Source organism: Pseudophryne corroboree, chromosome 9 (assembly GCF_028390025.1).
Source record: "Pseudophryne corroboree isolate aPseCor3 chromosome 9, aPseCor3.hap2, whole genome shotgun sequence".
Taxonomy (NCBI): Eukaryota; Metazoa; Chordata; class Amphibia; order Anura; family Myobatrachidae; genus Pseudophryne; species Pseudophryne corroboree.
In genome coordinates this window covers 343490325-343511370 of record NC_086452.1, presented here as the reverse complement: position 1 = coordinate 343511370, position 21046 = coordinate 343490325, and the positions used below count along the sequence as shown (strand labels likewise).

General features: G+C 50.9%; 1 protein-coding gene across 4 annotated transcripts in view; it reads left to right on the top strand.

Moving 5' to 3' along the window:
- The first annotated feature begins 1136 nt into the window (after positions 1 to 1136).
- Positions 1137 to 21046, top strand: part of DMC1 (DNA meiotic recombinase 1) — a 465896-nt gene continuing 445986 nt past the window's right edge. For all 4 annotated transcript variants that reach the window (XM_063938805.1, XM_063938803.1, XM_063938804.1 and 1 more), the window contains exon 1: positions 1137 to 1209. The gene's annotated coding sequence lies outside the window, so the exon portion shown is untranslated. The remainder of the gene's footprint in view (positions 1210 to 21046) is intronic.

Here is a 21046-nt window from a genome sequence, read left to right as displayed (position 1 = left end):
CCAGAGCTAGCGGCGCCCATAAAGTGTGGCGCCCTGTTCGGCCGCTCTATTGGAACATGCCTGGAGCCGGCCCTGCCTGCTGGGCTGCCGGGTGCCGGATCCTGTGCGCTTCTGTGACCCCCGGTGCTGTAAAGTAAGCTGCCATTTTGCAGCGTCACTTTACTGCAACAGGCGTCACATCGCAGCATATGGAGGACCCAGCAGCCCGCACAGGAGCACTGATCACCATCTGTTAGGACTGGTAAGTATGGGGGGGGTTTTTTTACTTTTTTTTTTTGTTTTAAACAGTGATCAGTAGCTGATCACCGGAGGCCAGTCCCCACACAGCTTTCTCTGCCAGGGGGCAGAGAAAGCTGGGCAAAGGCTGCATATCGCAGTGCTACCCTCTGAGTTCGCCAGCCTCCTTATCACAGGGCACACTGCAGTGGTTTTTTTCCACTTTTTTTTTTAAAGTAAATTTGGTCCAGATCGCATTTCCAATTATAAGTATGGAAAATGTAATGTGGGTTACTAAAAAAATTACAATTAAAGGGCATACTTACCGACATTCCGGCTGCTCTCTGCGGCTCAGCAGGCGGGCAGGGGAGTGCGGTGACGTAAGGAGAAGGTGGGCCGGAGGCGGGATGGGGGCGGAGCAAGGGCGGAATGGGGGCGGGGTACGGTGATGCCTCCTTTAAGCCACGGCCCCCGCCTGGTAATGCCGCGATCGCCGGCATTACACTGCAGGGGGCGTGGCTATGATGACGCGATTCAGCAAGAACCGCGTCATCGACTGCCCGGACCGCCCACTTTACACACTAAGTGGGTGGACGGGCAGGGGCGACCCCTCAGATTGGGAGACTTGCCTGCTCTTCCGGGGGGCCGGGAGGGTCACCCGATTTTCGGGAGCCTCCCGGCCATTCTGGGAGAGTAGGCAAGTATGTTAAAGGGTTGGAGCAGTTTTTCATGAAACTGCTCCAAATGCCCTTTAATACATTGAAGTGATACTAAAATAATGTGAAAAGGGTGTGAAAACACCCTTTTTCACATTATTTTAGTAAAAATAATGTTAATAAATAGACCTCTAAGACCCACAGTAACCAGTAACAATGTTGGATTTGTTGTGTGGATAAAGTTTGTTAAAAAAAAAAAAAATCACCACAGAGTATCCTATAGCTCCCATGAGGCCCTGGGTGCTGACAGTGGGGCAGTAGCATAGAAAGAACTCAGGTAACCCAGACACAGAGGTGGCACCTACAGGTTATTAGCCCTATATTGCACTAGGAATACAGGGAGATATACACCATTACTGGCATCTCTGCATTCAGTGGGATGGTGTGAGGTGAGGAGACAGGGAGGTGGAGGGTGTGAGGTGAGGCGACTAGGAGGTGGGGGGGGGGGGGGGGGGGGGGGTGAGGCGAGTTGACTGGGAGGTGGTGAGGTGAGGAGACTGGGAGGTTGGGATTGATATGTATGTGACCTGCTGCTCTCATATAGGAAAGGCTAGCTGTCACTATTCAGCCTGTGGAGCCACGCGCCGCCGCCCTGTACTGGGGGTGTGGAGCTGGTCAGCATGTGTTAAGTGTCCACAACACAAAAGTCTAAAACTGCAAAAGAATAGTCAGAGAAGAGCCAGACAAGGGGAGGCATACAAAGCCAGATTATTAAGTGGGACTTTTGTAATTTGAATTGCTCACATGTCTTACTAGTCCTGTTTTGAATCATTTTTCCAGAATATTATAGTTGTTCTTTAATTATAAAGCACCAACATATTTCATATATTGAAACATAACATCATAACAATAGCAAATCGCATATAGTGATGTGAAACTGAGGGTAACTATGGCATAATACTTTACAATAAGGTGTGGGAAGATAGTGATTTTTCTTACGTCCTTGGGAATGCTAGGAATTAATTTAGTACCATGGGGTATAGATGGATCCACTAGGAGCCTTGGGCACTTTAAGAATTTGATAATGTGCGCTGGCTCCTCCCTCTATGCCCCTCCTACCAGACTCAGTGTAGAAAATGTGCCCGGAGGAGCCGGTCACATCGCTGGAAGCTCCTGAAGAGTCTGCTCTTACGTCCTATAGGATGCTGGGGTCCACATTAGTACCATGGGGTATAGACGGGTACACTAGGAGCCATTGGCACTTTGAGAGTTTAACAGTGTACGCTAGCTCCTCCCTCTATGCCCCTCCTACCAGACTCAGTTTAGAAAATGTGCCCGGATGAGTCGGTCACAGCTAGGGGAGCTCCATAGGAGTTTCTCTAGTTTTGTTGTTTTTAATTAGAGTTAGGCACAGGGAGGCTGCTGGCAACAGCCTCCCTGCTACGTGGGACTTAGGAGGGGAGTAGTGTCCAACCCTGTGAGGTTTAATGGTCACCAGGGGTGTATCTAGGGATCCAAGCGCCCCTGGCAAAGTAAGGGGCTAGCCACCCCCCCCCCCCCCCCATGAAACAGGGAAGACCTGTGTGATGAAGAAAGGATAATACCCGTAATTCAAATTACGCCACACAGTAGTGTTCCTTACTCACATTACACCACATAGTAGTGTTCCTATTCATATTACACCACACAATAGTTTCTCTTATTCATATTATACCACACAGTATTGTCCCTTATTCATGTTGCGCCACACACTAGAGCCCCTTATTAATGTTACACTACACAGTAGTACCCCTTATTAACATTATGCCCACAGTAGTAGTGGCCCTTACACATTATGCCCACACAGTAGTAGTGCCTCTTACACATTATACCCATATCGTAGTGCTGATTACACATGCCCACAGTATCAGTGCCCTTTACATATTATGCCCACCCAGTTTTAGTGCCCTTTACACATTATGCAGCAGTGACTGGCCCGGGTGAGGATAGGAGCCACCCGGTAGTACCACATGTCCCCAGTGAGTAGAATCAAATAGTAGTGGCAGTACTTGGAGTGGTGTGCTGCCCTGGGTAGTGCCTGTCCTGGAGACTCTCACAGACTTAATGGCACTTGTGTCCAGCACCACATCGCACTACAGTGAACAAACTCAAAACAAACTACAGTTTCCAACAGCCCTTGCCAGGAACTGCCCAGGTCAACACACCACACCAGGTACATAGAAACATAGAATTTCACAGCATATAAAAACTACTTGTCCCATCTAGTCTGCCTTAAACACATGTACATGCACACACTAGGGTTAATTTTTGCCGGAGCCAATTGACTTACTACCAGTATTTATTTTTGGATTGTGGGAGGAAACCGGAGTACCCGGAGGAAACCCATGCAAGCATGGTAGAATATACAAACTCCATGACCTCAGTGCTGTGAGGCAGTAATGCTAGCCATTACACCATCCATGCTGCCCAAATTGCCCATACTGTTCATCCTTCTATGGCTGGACAAGAAAGATGCTGTTTCCAATGGCAGGAAATGTATGAGTGTGTCCTCATAACTCATTATTTTCTCTGACGTCCTAGTGGATGCTGGGAACTCCGTAAGGACCATGGGGAATAGCGGCTCCGCAGGAGACTGGGCACAACTAAAGAAAGCTTTAGGACTACCTGGTGTGCACTGGCTCCTCCCTCTATGACCCTCCTCCAGACCCCAGTTAGAATCTTGTGCCCGGATGAGCTGGATGCACACTAGGGGCTCTCCTGAGATCCTAGAAAAGAAAGTATATTTTAGGTTTTTTATTTTCAGTGAGATCTGCTGGCAACAGACTCACTGCTACGAGGGACTAAGGGGAGAAGAAGCAAACCTACCTGCTTGCAGCTAGCTTGGGCTTCTTAGGCTACTGGACACCATTAGCTCCAGAGGGATCGAACACAGGGCCCGACCTCGATCGTCCGGTCCCGGAGCCGCGCCGCCGACCCTCTTACAGAGCCAGAAGCATGAAGATGGTCCTGAAAATCGGCAGAAGACTTCGGTCCTCAACAAGGTAGCGCACAGCACTGCAGCTGTGCGCCAATGCTCCTCATGCACACCTCACACTCCGGTCACTGATGGGTGCAGGGCGCAGGGGGGGGGGGGGGGGGCGCCCTGAGCAGCAATATTAACACCTTGGCTGGCAAAATAATCACAATATATAGTCCCAGAGGCTATATATGTGAAAAATACCCCTGCCAGAATCGTTAAAAAAGCGGGAGAAAGTCCGCCGAAAAAGGGGCGGGGCTATCTCCCTCAGCACACTGGCGCCATTTTCTCTTCACAGTGCAGCTGGAAGACAGCTCCCCAGGCTCTCCCCTGTAGTTTTCAAGCTCAAAGGGTTAAAAAGAGAGGGGGGGGGGCACTAAATTTAGGCGCAAATCTGTGTATTATAGCAGCTATAAGGGAAAAATCACTGTGGGTAGTGTGAATCCCTGCATTATATAGCGCTCTGGTGTGTGCTGGCATACTCTTTCTCTGTCTCCCCAAAGGACTTTGTGGGGTCCTGTCCTCAGTCAGAGCATTCCCTGTGTGTGTGCGGTGTGTCGGTACGGCTGTGTCGACATGGTTGATGAGGAGGCTTATGTGGAGGCGGAGCAGATGCCGATAAATGTGATGTCGCCCCCTGTGGGGCCGACACCAGAGTGGATGGATAGGTGGAAGGTATTAACCGACAGTGTCAACTCCTTACATAAAAAGCTGGATGACGTAACAGCTGTGGGACAGCTGGCTTCTCAGCCCGCGCCTGCCCAGGCGTCTCAAAGGCCATCAGGGGCTCAAAAACGCCCGCTACCTCAGATGGCAGACACAGATGTCGACACGGAGTCTGACTCCAGTGTCGACGAGGTTGAGACATATACACAATCCACTAGGAACATCCGTTGCATGATCTCGGCAATGAAAAATGTGTTACACATTTCTGACATTAACTCAGGTACCACAAAAAAGGGGTTTTATGTTTGGGGAGAAAAAGCAGACAGTGTTTTGTTCCCCCATCAGATGAGTGAATGAAGTGTGTGAAGAAGCGTGGGTTCCCCCGATAAGAAACTGGTAATTTCTAAAAAGTTACTGATGGCGTACCCTTTCCCGCCAGAGGATAGGTCACGTTGGGAGATATCCCCTAGGGTGGATAAGGAGCTCACACGTTTGTCAAAAAAGGTGGCACTGCCGTCTCAGGATACGGCCACTTTGAAGGAGCCTGCTGATAAAAAGCAGGAGGCTATCCTTAAGTCTGTATATACACACACTCAGGTACTATACTGAGACCTGCAATTGCCTCAGCATGGATAGTGCTGCTGCATCGTGGTCTATTACCCTGTCAGGACAGGGATACTATTTGCTAACCATAGAGCATATTAAAGATGTCGTCTTATATATGAGTGATGCACAGAGGGATATTTGCCGGCTGGCATCCAGAATTAATGCAATGTCCATTCTGCCAGGAGGGTATTAGGGACCCGGCAGTGGACAGGCGATGCTGACTTTAGAAGGCACATGAAGATTCTGCCTTATAAGGGTGAGGTATTGTTTGGGGATGGTCTCTGGGACCTCGTATCCACAGCAACAGCTGGGAAGGAAAAAATTTACCTCAAGTTTCCTCACAGCCTAAGAAAGCACCGTATTATAAGGTACAGTCCTTTCGGCTTCAGAAAAGCAAGCGGGTTAAAGGCGCTTCCTTTCTGCACAGAGACAAGGGAAGAGGGAAAAAGCTGCACCAGACAGCCAGTTCCCAGGATCAAAAATCTTCCCCCGCTTCCTCTGAGTCCACCGCATGACGCTGGGGCTCCACAGGTGGAGCCAGGTGCGGTGGGGGTGCGTCTCGGGAACTTCAGCGACCAGTGGGCTCGCTCACAGGTGGATCCCTGGGTTCTGCAAGTAGTATCACAGGGATACAAGCTGGAGTTTCGGGGCGACTCCCCCTCGCCGTTACCTCAAATCAGCCTTGCCTGCTGCCCTCGAGGAGAGGTAGTACTGGCGGCAATTCACAAGCTGTACTTCCAGCAGGTGATAATCACGGTACCCCTTCTTCAACAAGGCCGGGGTTACTATTCCACAATGTTTGTGGTACCGAAGCCAGACGGTTCGGTGAGACCCATTCTAGGATTGAAATCCTTGAACACTTATATACGAAGGTTCAAGTTCAAAATGGAATCGCTCAGGGCGGTTATTGCAAGCCTGGACGAAGGGGATTACATGGTATCACTGGACATCAAGGATGCTTACCTGCATGTCCCCATTTACCCTCCTCACCAGGAGTACCTCAAAATTGTGGTACAGGACTGTCATTACCAATTCCAGACGTTGCCGTTGGTCTGTCCCCGGCACCGAGGGTATTTACCAAGGTGATGGCCGAAATGATGTTACTCCTTCGAAAAAAGGGAGTTATAATTATCCCGTACTTGGACGATCTCCTTATAAAGGCGAGGTCCAGGGAGCAGTTGTTCGTCGGAGTAGCACTATCTCGGGAAGTGCTACAACAGTACGGCTGGATTCTGAATTGTCCAAAGTCGCAGCTGGTTCCTACGACGCGTCTACTGTTCCTGGGTATGGTTCTGGACACAGAACAGGAAAAAGGTTTTCTCCCGGAGGAGAAGGCCAAGGAGTTGTCATCTCTAGTCAGAGACCTCCTAATACAAATACAGGTGTCGGTGCATCAATGCACGCGAGTCCTGGGAAAGATGGTAGCTTCTTACGAAGAAATTCCATTCGGTAGGTTCCATGCAAGGATCTTCCAGTGGGATCTGTTGGACAAGTGGTCCGGGTCGCATCTTCAGATGCATCGGCTGATAACCCTGTTTCCAAGGGCCAGGGTGTCGCTGTTGTGGTGGATGCAGAGTGCTCATCTTCTAGAGGGCCGCAGATTCGGCATACAGGACTGGGTCCTGGTGACCACAGATGCCAGCCTTCGAGGCTGGGGGGGCAGTCGCACAGGGAAGAAACTTCCAAGGACTATGGTCAAGTCAGGAGACTTCCCTACACATAAATATTCTGGGACTAAGGGCCATTCACAATGCCCTAAGTCAGGCTAGACCCCTGCTTCAACACCAGCCGGTGCTGATCCAGTCAGACAACATCACGGCGGTCGCCCATGTAAACCAGCAGGGCGGCACAAGAAGCAGGATGGTGATGGCAGAAGCCACAAGGATTTTCCGATGGGCGGAAAATCATGTATTAGCACTGTCAGCAGTGTTCATTTCCGGAGTGGACAACTGGGAAGCAGACTTTCTCAGCAGGCACGACCTCCACCCGGGAGAGTGGGGACTTCATCCAGAAGTCTTCAAAATGATTGTACACCATTGGGAAAGGCCACAGGTGGACATGATGGCGTCCCGCCTCAACAAAAAGCTAAAAAGATATTGCGCCAGGTCAAGGGACCCTCAGGCGAAAGCTGTAGACGCTCTGGTAACACCGTGGGTGTACCAGTCGGTGTATGTGTTCCTTCCTTTGCCTCTCATACCCAAGGTATTGAGAATACTAAGAAGGAGAGGAGTAAGAACTATGCTCGTGGTTCCGGATTGGCCAAGAAGAGCTTGGTACCCGGAACTTCAAGAAATGATCTCAGAGGACCCATGGCCTCTGCCGCTCAGACAGGACCTGCTGCAGTAGGGGCCCTGCCTGTTCCAAGACTTACCACGGCTGTGTTTGACGGCATGGCGGTTGAACACCGGATCCTAAAAGAAAAAGGCATTCCGGAGGAAGTCATTCCTACGCTGATTAAGGCTAGGAAAGATGTGATCGCAAAATATTATCACCGCATATGGCAAAAATATGTTGCGTGGTGTGAGGTCAGGAAGGCCCCAACGGAGGAATTTCAACTGGGTCGATTTCTGCACTTCCTACAGTCAGGAGTGACTGTGGGCCTAAATTGGGTTACGTTAAGGTCCAGATTTCGGCTCTGTACATTTTCTTCCAAAAAGGACTGGCTTCACTGCCTGAAGTTCAGACTTTTGTTAAGGGAGTGCTGCATATTCAGCCCCCGTTTGTGCCTCTAGTGGCACCGTGGGATCTCAACGTGGTGTTGGATTTCCTGAAGTCGCATTGGGTTGAGCCACTTAAATCCGTAGAGCTAAAATACCTCACGTGGAAAGTGGTCCTGCTGTTTGCCTTGGCGTCGGCCAGGCGTGTATCAGAATTGGCGGTTTTGTCATGCAAAAGCCCTTATCTGATTTTCATATGGATAGGGCGGAATTGAGGACTCGTTCCCAATTCCTTCCTAAGGTGGTATCAGCTTTTCATGTGAACCAACCTATTGTGGTGCCTGCGGCTACGTGGGACTTGGAGGACTCCAAGTTACTGGACGTAGTCAGGGCCCGGAAAATATATGTTTCCAGGACGGCTGGAGTCAGGAAAACTGACTCGCTATTTATCCTGTATGCACCCAACAAGCTGGGTGCTCCTGCTTCTAAGCAGACTATTGCTCGCTGGATCTGTAGCACGATTCAACTTGCACATTCTGCGGCTGGACTGCCGCACCCTAAATCTGTAAAAGCCCATTCCACAAGGAAAGTGGGCTCTTCTTGGGCGGCTGCCCGAGGGGTCTCGGCTTTACAACTTTGCCGAGCTGTTTCTTGGTCGGGTTCAAACATTTTTGCAAAAGTATACAAGTTTGATACCCTGGCTGAGGAGGACCTTGAGTTTGCTCATTCGGTGCTGCAGAGTCATCCGCACTCTCCCGCCCGTTTGGGAGCTTTGGTATAAGATTTTACTCACCGGTAAATCTATTTCTCGTAGTCCGTAGTGGATGCTGGGCGCCCGTCCCAAGTGCGGATTGTCTGCAATACTTGTATATAGTTATTGTCTAACTAAAGGGTTATTGTTATGAGCCATCTGTTAGTGAGGCTCAGATATATTTCATACTGTTAACTGGGTATAATATCACGAGTTATACGGTGTGATTGGTGTGGCTGGTATGAGTCTTACCCGGGATTCCAAATCCTTTCCTTATTGTGTCAGCTCTTCCGGGCACAGTATCCTAACTGAGGTCTGGAGGAGGGTCATAGAGGGAGGAGCCAGTGCACACCAGGTAGTCCTAAAGCTTTCTTTAGTTGTGCCCAGTCTCCTGCGGAGCCGCTATTCCCCATGGTCCTTACGGAGTTCAGAGCATCCACTACGGACTACGAGAAATAGATTTACCGGTGAGTAAAATCTTATTTTTTAATATGCTACTAAAACAATACAGACTACATCTTGGGGAGAAAAAAAACCCCTACAATTTTGCATTGTAGAATACGAAATTAAAAGGAAAAGAAGCTATAGTAAAAAAAAAAGTTTTCTATCCACTTTTGTGTTAAAGGGATTAATGCTGGAGAGCTGCATTTTTACCTGTTGCTTCTGGTAAGCTGCGCTGGGGTTAATTTTTGATTTCAACAGCAGTGAGCCGTTGCTCTTGGCCCTCACCAGCAGCGACATACCTTCAGTCTCTCCACGTAGCTGGAGGACACATGGCTGGTGCCCCGGTCGTCCCACTGCCAGTCCTCATTGAGCGGGGTGTAGTACGGCTGACCGGCGGTCTCCTGACCGCCGGTCAGCTTACCGACGGTCTCCTGACCGCCGGTCAGCTTACCGACGTCGGGAACCCGGCAGCATACCGACGCCGGGATCCCAGCGGGGAGGGGCGAGTGCAGCAAGCCCCTTGCGGGCTCGGTGGCGACCTGCGGTCGCCACGGGTTCTATTCCCACTCTATGGGTGTCGTGGACACCCACGAGTGGAAATAGTCCCTGTTGGTCGGCATGCCGACCATCGGGACAGTGACTCGTCGGGCTGGTGGAGGAGGTCATGTGACTGTCGGTCAGCTGACCGGCGGTCACATGAATACCACCCCATTGAGCGTGTAGACCTTCACCCGTCTCTGGGTGACAGTCATCGTGGCGCTGGGATGCCCGTCCCCATCTCTCCTGTCAACTGTTCCCCGTTCAGAAGCACCTGGTCCCCTGGTCTACTTACACTCGTGCCCCCCCTGCCAGGGTAGATCCCCGGGCTTTACGGACACCCATAAGTGCTTCTTCCGTCCTCAGCCCAGACTGCATACCCGATCCTCTGACTCTCCTGACAGAAATCACCGGGTCACCATGGGAAATATCCATGTGAGGGCAATGGTCCCCAGCGCAGTGGGTGTGGTGAGCCGAGCCCTGGGATCTCCACTACCTATTTTTTTCTACCCCCGAGCCATGGTGCCATTCTGGTCACTCCCCTGCTTTAGGGTCCAGAGTCTCTCTACTGTGAGGCCAGTTATGTACACTATAGTACAGATTTCCTACCAGAGCTGCTCCACTGCCAACCATACTATATATTGACAGGCAGCAGTGGAGCAGGTGGAACATCAGAAAAGCCTGTTCTTTGTATCATCACTGAGTTCACTGACTTTGACTACATGCTGCATGGACTTGTGATAGGGAGTACTGAGTGCTGCGAGTCGGATCACCCCCAAACCACCCCCCTCCCCTGCTGCGAGTTGGATCACCCCCAACCTCCCCTCTCCCCCCTCCCCCCTCCCCCCTCCTCCTCGGATGATGCGAAGCTAGAGGAAGCAGACAGTGACAGACGATATGGACTGCAGGTCTTCCGCCTACCCCCCCCCCCCCACCCCGGCGCCCCTCCCCCCTCTCCTCAGCTGGTGCAATGCTATAGAGAGAGCAGACAGTATTAACCGCGAGTCTGCTGCCCCCCCCACTTCCCCTGCGGGTGCCCCTCCCCCCTATCCTCAGCTGGTGCATTGCTTCAGAGAAAGCAGTAACGGACAGTACTCGCTACTCCCCCTTCTTCCCCCTCGGCCAGCGCTGATGCTCCTGAAAGAGTAGCACTAACTTTTGACAGAGAGAGCTTTGCATGGGTGGTACCGCCAGGTGGCGCCCCTCCTCGGCCGGCGCCCCTGGCGAGTACCATCCTGGCCAAGGGCTAGATACGCCCCTGATGGTCACTATCTCCGCTGACAGGACACTGAGCTCCTGAGGGTGATGATCTTTAGCCGCCCCAGGCGACCGCTCACTCCCGCTGCATGCTGCCACCTCCTAACAGAGCCAGAAGATTCCGGTGGTGAGTGAGTCACCGGCGCTCCAGCAAGTGGGGAGCTGGTGTGAAGATGGCTGCAATAGGGTGGGAGCGCAGTACTAACTGCGCTCCGCAGGTTCAGCAGTACACAGTGCGATGCTATGAGGGGCGCCCTGAGCCAGCGCCTATACGCTAAACTGGTCACCAAGGCTGTCAGGGACCCCAGTAACGCTGCCAGCATCATTCCTCAGGCCCGTATAAATATGAGAAGTGTGGGAAGCAGCGCCAGGTTCAGGGGGCGGAGCTTCTCAGAGCGGACCCAGCAGCGTTCTGCGCCATTTTCCTGCCTGCAGTTCCTGTACACAGACGCTGACAGAGCTGTCCCTCCAAGCACCTCCAGCTATCCTGTGAGGTACCAGGTGGTTGTAGAAGGGGGGGAGGCTGTGTAATTACTGTGTAGTCTATTAAGGTACACAGTCAGCGCAAGGTAGTGGTATTATATCTACCTAGGGAAGCTCTGTGTGTGTGCTGGCTCCAAGCACTGTGTTTCTCTGTGGAATACTTGGAGGGAAACTGTCTGACATTTTCCTGTGTGTGTGGGTGTATGTTTTCTCACATAGCCATGTCAAGGGATTCGGTGTCTTATGCTGCAGAGGACATTTCCTCTCCAGAGGAATCTATTCCATGTACCCAGGAATGTAATGTCTTATCCCAGATTCCCATTACTGAGCCGGAATGGCTAACTTCTATTAAGGGAATGATCTCTCAGATATCTACTAGGGTAACTTAGACTGAGACTGAAACTCAGGTTTTAAAGACTTATATGGCTGTTTGGTCAGGTTCTGTTCCTATTTCTTCCAAATCCTCTAACATATACCCACAGAAACATGCTCTTGCCCAGATTATGCAAGATGACACGGATACCGACTCTGACACAGTAGAGGGTGATGGGGATGTGCTGAGGGGGTCGGCATCCCTGGCAAAGGGGGTGCAGCACATGATTGAGGCCATGAGAGATGTGTTAAACATTGCGGACACTACACCTGAGCAGGTTGAGGAGGCTTACTTCACAGATAATAAGAAAGCCTCACTAACCTTCCCTGTGTCAAAAGAATTAAATGCTTTATTTGAAAAAGCCTGGGAAACACCGGAGAAAAAATTCCAGATCCCCAAAAGGGTTCTGGTTGCTTTTCCCTTCCCTGAGGAGGATAGAAAAAAAATGGGAAAAACCGCCCATAGTTGACGCATGTCTCCAGACTGTCAAAAAAGGTGGTTTTACCTGTCCCTTGATCTACCGCGTTAAAAGAACAGGCTGATCGTAAGATTGACACTACGCTTAAATCTATTTACACTGCTTCAGAGGTGGCATTAAGGCCTACTATTGCCTGTGCATGGATCTGAAAAGCTATAGTAAAGTGTTCAGGCACGTTACTAGAAGACTTAGATACAATGGATAGAAGTGACGTTGAACTGTTTTTACGTAACATACAGGATTCTGTGGGGTTCATGGTGGAATCCATGAAGGACCTGGGTACGCTGAATGCATGGATATCTTCCATGTCTGTCTCAGCTCGCAGGGGACTCTGGCTACGCCAATGGTCGGCAGACGCGGAATCCAGGAGAAGTGTGGAGAACCTTCCCTACACAGGTCAGGCTCTATTTGGTGAAGCGTTGGATGCATGGATTTCCACGGCAACCGCGGGTAAGTCACCTTTTCTTCCCTCAGCTACACTTTCTATGAAGAAACCCTTTTCTTCATCTGCATCGCAGCCCTTTCGGACCGCTAAAACAAAAAAGCCCATGCCCCCTAACACTTTCTTTAGAGGTGGGCGTGCAAAATCCAAAAAGCCTGCACCTGCAGGCTCCCAGGAGCAGAAGCCTGCTTCTGGTTCCTCAAAATCCTCAGCATGACGGTGGACCGCACAGCCTGGAGGACGGTCTGGTGGGTGCGAGGCTCAGACGTTTCAGCAACGTCTGGGTGTCGTCTGGGTGTCGTCTGGCCTGGAACCCTGGGTACAGGATATTGTGTCCCAGGGGTACAGACTGTAGTTTCAAGAACTCCCGCCTCACCGATTCTTCAAATCAGGCTTGCCAGCGTTACTGGCAGACAGGGCTGTCCTACAGGAAGCCATTCAAAAATTGGAATGGTCAGCGGTCATCGTTACAGTTCCACTGCATATGCAAAACAAGGGTTACTATTCGAACCTTTTCGTGGTACCAAAACCGGATGGTTCGGTCAGACCGATTTTGAACTTGAAATCGTTAAACCCTTATCTGTGGGTGTTCAAAATGGAGTCTCTGAGAGCGGTGATCTCAGGTCTAGAGGAGGGGGAGTTTCTGGTATCCCTGGATATCAAGGATGCGTACTGTACCTCCACATTCCGAATTGGCCGCCACACAAGGCTTATCTCAGGTTTACACTGTTAGACAATCACTATCAGTTTCAGGCACTGCCATTCGGTCTCTCCATCGCACCGAGGGTGCCATGGAGAGACCAAGGCCTTGGTTCACCAAGGTGATGGCAGAGATGATGGTTCTCCTCCAAAGACAGGGAGTGAACATAATTCCATATCTGGACGATCTGCTGATAAAGGCGTCGACCAGGGAGGCCTTGTTGCAGTCCATTGCTCTCACAACTCGTCTGCTCAGGGAATATGGTTGGATCCTGAACCTTCCGAAGTCACATTTGGAGCTGACAAAGAGATTGTCTTTCCTGGGGATGATCCTCGACACGGAAATGTAGAGGGTGTTTCTACCGGAGGAAAAAGCGTTGGTTATTCAAACAATGGTCCGGGATGTCCTGAAGCCAGCCCGGGTATCGGTTCATCAGTGCATTTGCCTTCTGGGGAAGATGGTTGCCTCCTACGAGGCTCTACAGTACGGAAGATTTAATGCTCGTTCCTTCCAACTGGATCTCATAGACAAGTGGTCGGGGTCTCATCTACATATGCACCTGAGGATGCGTCTGTCGCCGACAGCAAGGATTTTACTACTATGGTGGCTGCAAATGTCTCATCTTCTGGAGGGCCGCAGGTTCGGGATTCAGGACTGGGTCCTTCTAACCACGGACGCAAGTCTCCAATAAACATTCTGGAACTAAGAGCCGTGTACAACGGTCTTCTCCAAGCGGCATATCTTCTGCGAGATCGTGCCATTCAAAGTACAGTCGGACAATGGAGGTCATTCCGAGTTGTTCGCTCGCAAGGCGATTTTAGCAGTATTGCACACGCTAAGCCGCCGCCTACTGGGAGTGAATCTTAGCTTCTTAAAATTGCGAACAATGGCCCTCATTCCGAGTTGTTCGCTCGCAAGGCGAATGTAGCAGAGTTACACACGCTAAGCCGCCGCCTACTGGGAGTGAATCTTAGCTTCTTAAAATTGCGACCGACGTACGCGCAATATTGCGATTACAAACGAGTTAGCAGTTTCAGAGTAGCTCCAGACTTACTCTGCCTGTGCGATCATTTCAGTGCTTGTCGTTCCTGGTTGACGTCACAAACACACCCAGCGTTCGCCCAGGCACTCCCACCGTTTCCCCGGCCACTCCTGCGTTTTTTCCGGAAACGGTAGCGTTTTCAGCCACACGCCCCTGAAACGCCGTGTATCCGCCCAGTAACACCCATTTCCTGTCAATCACATTACGATCGCCGGAGCGAAGAAAAAGCCGTGAGTAAAAATACTTTCTTCATAGTAAAGTTACTTGGCGCAGTCGCAGTGCGAACATTGCGCATGCGTACTAAGCGGATTTTCACTGCGATGCGATGAAAAATACCGAGCGAACAACTCGGAATGAGGGCCAATGTATTCGCAATATTGCGATTACAAACTTCTTAGCAGTTTCAGAGTAGCTTCAGACTTACTCGGCATCTGCGATCAGTTCAGTGCTTGTCGTTCCTGGGTTGACGTCACAAACATTCCCAGCGTTCGCCCAGACACTCCTCCGTTTCTCCAGCCACTCCCGCGTTTTTTCCGGAAACGGTAGCGTTTTTTCCCACACGCCCATAAAACGGCCTGTTTCCGCCCAGTAACACCCATTTCCTGTCAATCACATTACGATCGCCGGAGCGAAGAAAAAGCCGTGAGTAAAAATACTATCTTCATTGCAAAATTACTTGGCGCAGTCGCAGTGCGGACATTACGCATGCGCACTAAGCGGAAAATCACTGCGATGCGATGAAATTTACCGAGCGAACGACTCGGAATGAGGGCCAATGTAACGACGGTGGCCTACATAAACCAACAGGGCGGAACGAAGCGCAGAGCTGCAATGCCAGAGGTAAAAAGGATCCTCCTCTGGGCAGAAAGGCACTCATTGGCGCTGTCAGCAATCTTCATTCCGGGAGTAGACAACTGGGAAGTGGACTTCCTCAGCAGACACGATCTCCATCCGGGAGAGTGGGGCCTCCATCCGGAGGTGTTCAAGGAGGTGACAAAACTTTGGAGGGTGTACCTCAAATAGACATGATGGCCTCAGGTCTCAACAAGAAGCTTCGGAGGTATTGTTCCAGGTCGAGAGACCCGCAAGCAGTGGCGGTGGACGCCCTAGTGACTTCATGGGTGTTCCAGTCGGTGTACGTGTTTCCTCCACTTCCACTCATTCCAAGGATTCTAAAGATCATAAAGAGAACAAGAGTTCTGGCAATCCTCATTGCTTCGGACTGGCCAAGAAGGGCTTGGTACGCGGATCTTCTGGAGTTACTGCTGGAAGGTCCGAGGCCTCTTCCTCTTCGAGAGGACCTTCTGCAACAGGGGCCGTTTGCCTATCAAGGCTTACCACGGCTACGTTTGATGGCATGGAGGTTGAGCACCAGATATTAGTTCGGAAGGGCATTCCGAGCAAGGTTATTCCTACCCTGATACAGGCTAGGAAAGGAGTTACGTCTAAACATTACCATCACATTTGGAAAAAGTATGTATCTTGGTGTGAATCCAAGAAGATTCCTACGGTGGAGTTTCAACCGGGACAGTTTCTCCCCTTCCTTTAAGCAGGTGTGGATATGGGCCTGAGATTGGGATCCGTAAAGGTCCAGATTTCGGCCTTATCCATTTTCTTCCAGAAACAGCTGGCTTCCCTCCCTGAGGTTCAGAATTTCTTGAAAGTGGTTCTGCACATCTAACCTCCCTTTGTGCTGCCTATAGCACCCTGGGATCTTAACGTGGTGTTACAGTTCCTCCAATCGGATTGGTTTGAGAACTACAGGAGGTTGAGGTCAAGTTTCTCACGTGGAAGGCTGTCACTTTGTTGGCCTTAGCTTCTGCGAGACGTGTGTCGAAGTTGGGGGCTTTGACTTGTAAAAGCCCCTACTTGATTTTCCATGAGGATAGAGCTGAGCTCCGGACACGTCAGCATTTCCTTCCAAAGGTTGTGTCGGCTTTTCATATCAACCTATTGTGGTGCCAGTTGCTACTGACTCCTCAATTCCATCAAAGTCTTTGGATGTTGTAAGGGCTCTGAAAATTTATGTGAAGAGGACTGCTCATCACAGACAATCGGACTCTCTGTTTGTCCTATATGATCCTAAGAAACTTGGGTATCCTGCTTCTAAGCAGACAATCTCTCGCTGGATCAGGTTCACCATCCAGCATGCGTATTCTACGGCAGAATTGCCGTGTCCAAAATCTGTTAAGGCCCACTCTACTCGTAAGGTGAGTTATTCTTGGGCGGCTGCCTGGGGTATCTCGGTTTTACAGCTTTGCCGAGCGGCTACTTGGTCTGGGTAGAACACGTTTGCTAAGTTCTACAAGTTCGATACTTTGGCCTCTGAGGACCTAAAGTTTGGTCAGTCGGTTCTGCAGGAGCCTCCGCGCTCTCCCACCCGTACTGGGAGCTTTGGTACATCCCCATGGTACTAATGTGGAGCCCAGCATCCTCTAGGATGTAAGAGAAAATAGGATTTTAATTACCTACCGGTAAATCCTTTTCTCGTAGTCTGTAGAGGATGCTGGGCGCCCGTCCAGCGCTTCATGATCCTGCAGGGGTTACTTAGTTCAGCTTGGTTCTTGGTTAAGTACTGTTTTTGTTACTTGGTTAAGTAATTTGCTCAGCCGTTGCTGAATTTTCAGGCTGGTTAGCTTGGTTTGCCTTGTGTGTGTAAGCTGGTATGAATCTCACCACTATCTGTGTAAAATTCTTCTCTCGAAGTTGTCTGTCTCCTCGGGCACAGTTTCTAGACTGAATCTCGTAGGAGGGACATTGAGGGAGGAGCCAGCCCACACTGTTAAACTCTTAAAGTGCCTATGGCTCCTAGTGGACCCGTCTATACCCCATGGTACTAATGTGGATCCCAGCATCCTCTACGGACTACGAGAAAAGGATTTACCGGTAGGCAATTAAAATCCTATTTCCTGCATTTATTTTGTATGTTTGTTATTTTCAGGCAGGTCTAGATGGCACCAGCCTGCCTGCTTCGTGGGATTTAGGGGGATGGACTGCCCAACCTCTTGAAGGGTTAATGGTCCCGTTCCCCGCTGACAGGATGCTAGCTCCTGAGGGAACTATTCGCAAGCCCCACCATGGCGAGCGTACATACCCGCAGCACGCTACCAGCCCTATCAGAGCCAGAAGATAGAAGAGTGGTGATTACTAAGCCGACGTCCCGGTTAGCGGGTCGCCGGCCATTATGGTGTCATGAGGGTACGGAGACGCATGGCTTCTACATGGGGCGGCTGGATCTCCAGACTCAGTACACAGTGCAGAAGCACTGCTTCTGAGGGAGTCTAAGTACACTACGTGTGTTCACTGTACCCAGACTGGCATTACAGACTTAAAAGGGGGCTGACTCCATTTTAGGCACTAAAATTACCTCAGCCAGTATAAAAAAGTGCGGGAAGACCGCACGCCATTGAAGGGGCGGGGCTTCACTATGAACGGATCCAGCAGCTCACCAGCACCATTTTCCCTCTGCAGTGGACACAGACGCCGACTGACAGGGACGAGCAGCTCCTCCGAAGAGACTCCAGATTACCTCAGCATTAGCAGGGGGGGGGGGGGGGGGGGGGGAGCGCTTACTAGTGTACTAAGGGGCCTATTTATTAACATTATTTTAGTATCACCTGAATGTATTAAAGGGCATTTGGAGCAGTTTTCATGAAAAACTGCTCCAGACCCTTTAATTCACTTTTTTTTTGTAACCCACATCGCATTCCTCATACTTACAATGGGAAATGTGATGTGGCCAAATTTACTTTAAAAAAAAAGTGAAAAAATACCGCAGTGTGCCCTGTGATAATATCGCTGGCTTAGGCTGGCGAGTTCACAGGGCAGCACTGCGATAAGCACCCATTTGCCCAGCTTGCTCTGCCCTCGGCAGAGAAAGCAGAGCGGGGACCCGGCAGAGTGATCAGCTATGTGTGTCCGATGGACACACAAGCTGATCACAGTGTAAAAATGTAAAAATAAAAGTTAAAAGAAAAAAAAACATACTCACCTGTCCAGGGAGCCGGTGTCCGCTGCTCCGGTGAGCGCTGCTGGTCGCCGGGTCACCCATATGCTGTAATGTGACCCTGGAGCAGTAAAGTGACGCTGCAAAACGGCAGCGCACTTTACAGCAATGGGGGTCACAGCGCAGGAGAAGGACCCGGCGCCCGGCAGCCTCCTGAAGCAGCACGGACCAGCTCACCGGACAGGTGAGTAATATTATCCTGCTGGGGGGGTGTCCGCGGCGCGCGGGGGTAGTTGCGATGGGGGGGTTGACCGGGCGGCGGCGGGAGCGGCGATGTCGCCGGGAGCGGCGCATGTGCAGCAGGAGATCGGGGTATTTTTTACGAAAAATACCCCGATGATACTGCAAAGAGGCATCGCAGGGACAGAGCTTGACTGCAAGCTCTGTTCCTGCATGCGATAATTGACACATCCCTGCGATGTAATGAATTATCGCAGTGCGAGTTTGGGCGATTTTATCACCTTTTATCCGCATCCTGGATGCGGATGGTGATAAATAGGCCCTTAAGTCTCCAATCTGGGTATTTAGTCTGGTACCCGGCTAAGCTTGGCATTAGCAGTAAGGGCGCTGTGTGCTGGCTCCAGACTATCTCTGTGTCTCTCTTGAAGGGCTCTTTGTGGGTTAATTGTGCATTTAACCTGTTCCTGTGTATGTGTGCTGTCACTGTCACAGTTTGTCAGACAAAAAGTGTGCTTCATGTAAGGCACAGTGTTCCTCTTCTCCACGAGGTTCACTGCAGTGTACTCAGTGCAATGCACCCTCCCAGGCTAGCGGGGCAGAGCCAGCTTGGCTGGATTCCATTATGAGAATAATTTCCAATATTTCTACTAAATTATCCCGCAATGCGAAAGAGACGCAATACTTAAGACAATCGATGACTGAGTTTATGAACAGAGACTCAGTACCCAAACCAGCGTCTCAGTCCCCTACCATTTGTCTGCAAAAACGTCCTTTGGCCCATATCCTGCAGTCTGACTCGGATGATGAGGGGTCAGACATGGAGAAGGGGGAGGTGGACTCAGAGGTGGGGAAAGCTACTCTGTCATAGGGAATAGAGGCTCTCATAGAAGCTATCAGAGAAGTTCTGCATAGCCCTGATAAGGTAACAGGGGAGAATGAGGAATCTTATTTTAATATAAAAAAGAAATCCTCAGCCACTTTTCCTGTGTCAAAGGAACTAAATACCCTGTTTGAAGAACCGTGGGTTAGTCCTGATAGGAAACCTAAAAGGTTGTTATCATCTTTTCTCTTACGTCCTAGAGGATGCTGGGGAGTCCAAAAGGACCATGAGGTATAGACGGGATCCGCAGGAGACATGGCCATTTTAAGACTTTAAATGGGTGTGAACTGGCTCCTCCCTCTATGCCCCTTCTCCAGACCTCAGTTAGATTCTGTGCCAGAGAGACTGGACACTAACAGGGGAGCTCTCCTGAGTTTCTCTGTAAAAATACTTTTTTGTTAGGTTTTTTGTGTTCAGGGAGCACTGCTGGCAACAGGCTCCCTGCATTGTGGGACTGAGGGGAGAGAAGTAGACCTACTTCTGTGAGTTCAAAGGCTCTGCTTCTTAGGCTACTGGACACCATTAGCTCCAGAGGGTCCGATCACTTGGTGCGCCTAGCTGCTTGTTTCCGGGCCGCGCCGTCACCCCTCTCACAGAGCCAGAAGATAGAAGCCGGGTGAGTATTAAGAAGAAAAGAAGACTTCAGTGACGGCAGAAGTCTTCAGTACGAAGGTACCGCGCAGCGGTCGCGCTGCGCGCCATGCTCCCACACACACTTCAGACGGGACTTGCAGGGTGCAGGACGCAGGGGGGGGGGGGGGGCCTGGGTAGCATGATTACTGAAGTTTTTACAATAAACCTGGCAAAAATATATATGATGGAAGTGCCTAGGCACTTGATATAGGCCCCACCAATATAAATATTTTAAATTTGAGCGGGACTACAGCGTGTCGGTTAGGGGGCGTGGCTTAGCCCTCACAGCTTACCAGCGCCATTTTCTCTTCACAGGATGCAGAGACGCTGGCCCGGACCTCCACACTTCTGCACAAGTAACAGGGTGCAAAACGGGGGGGGGGGGGGGGGGGGTGTCACAGTAATTGCGATTATACATTGATAATAACAGTGCAAGTAGGTCTGAGGCAGTGTGTATTTGCTCTCAGTACCGGGAGAGGCACTGGGGTGTGTGCTGGAAAACTCCCTCTGTGTGTCTCTAACAGCCTTTCCGTGGGTCTGTCCCCTATAGCCAGTGTGTTGGTGCGTGTCGGTACGTGTGTGTCGACATGTCTGAGGCTGAGTGCTCCTCCCCGGAGGAGGTTACTGTGGGTGCGGACAGGGCCGGTTCAAGGGCGCTCTGCGCCCCGGGCAGGAAAAGGGGCGTGGCCTAATACAGGGGGCGTGGTCAGTTACGCCCCCTGTACATTGCTAGCGCCGCTTGAATGCTGAGCGGTGCGAGATGACGTCATCGCGCACCGCACAGCAAAAGGTCCTCTCCACGAAGGGAAACTAGACGCTGTGCGTCTAGTTCCCTTCGTGGAGAGGACAATTGCTGTGCGGTGCGCGATGACGTCATCGCGCGCCGCTCAGCAAAGTTACTCTCCACGAAGGGAAACTAGACGCATAGCGTCTAGTTCCCTTCACAGGAGGCGGACGGGGATGGCAGCGGGCAGCGGAGGCGGACGGGGGACACAGCGGGCAGCAGTGGCGGATCTTGCCACG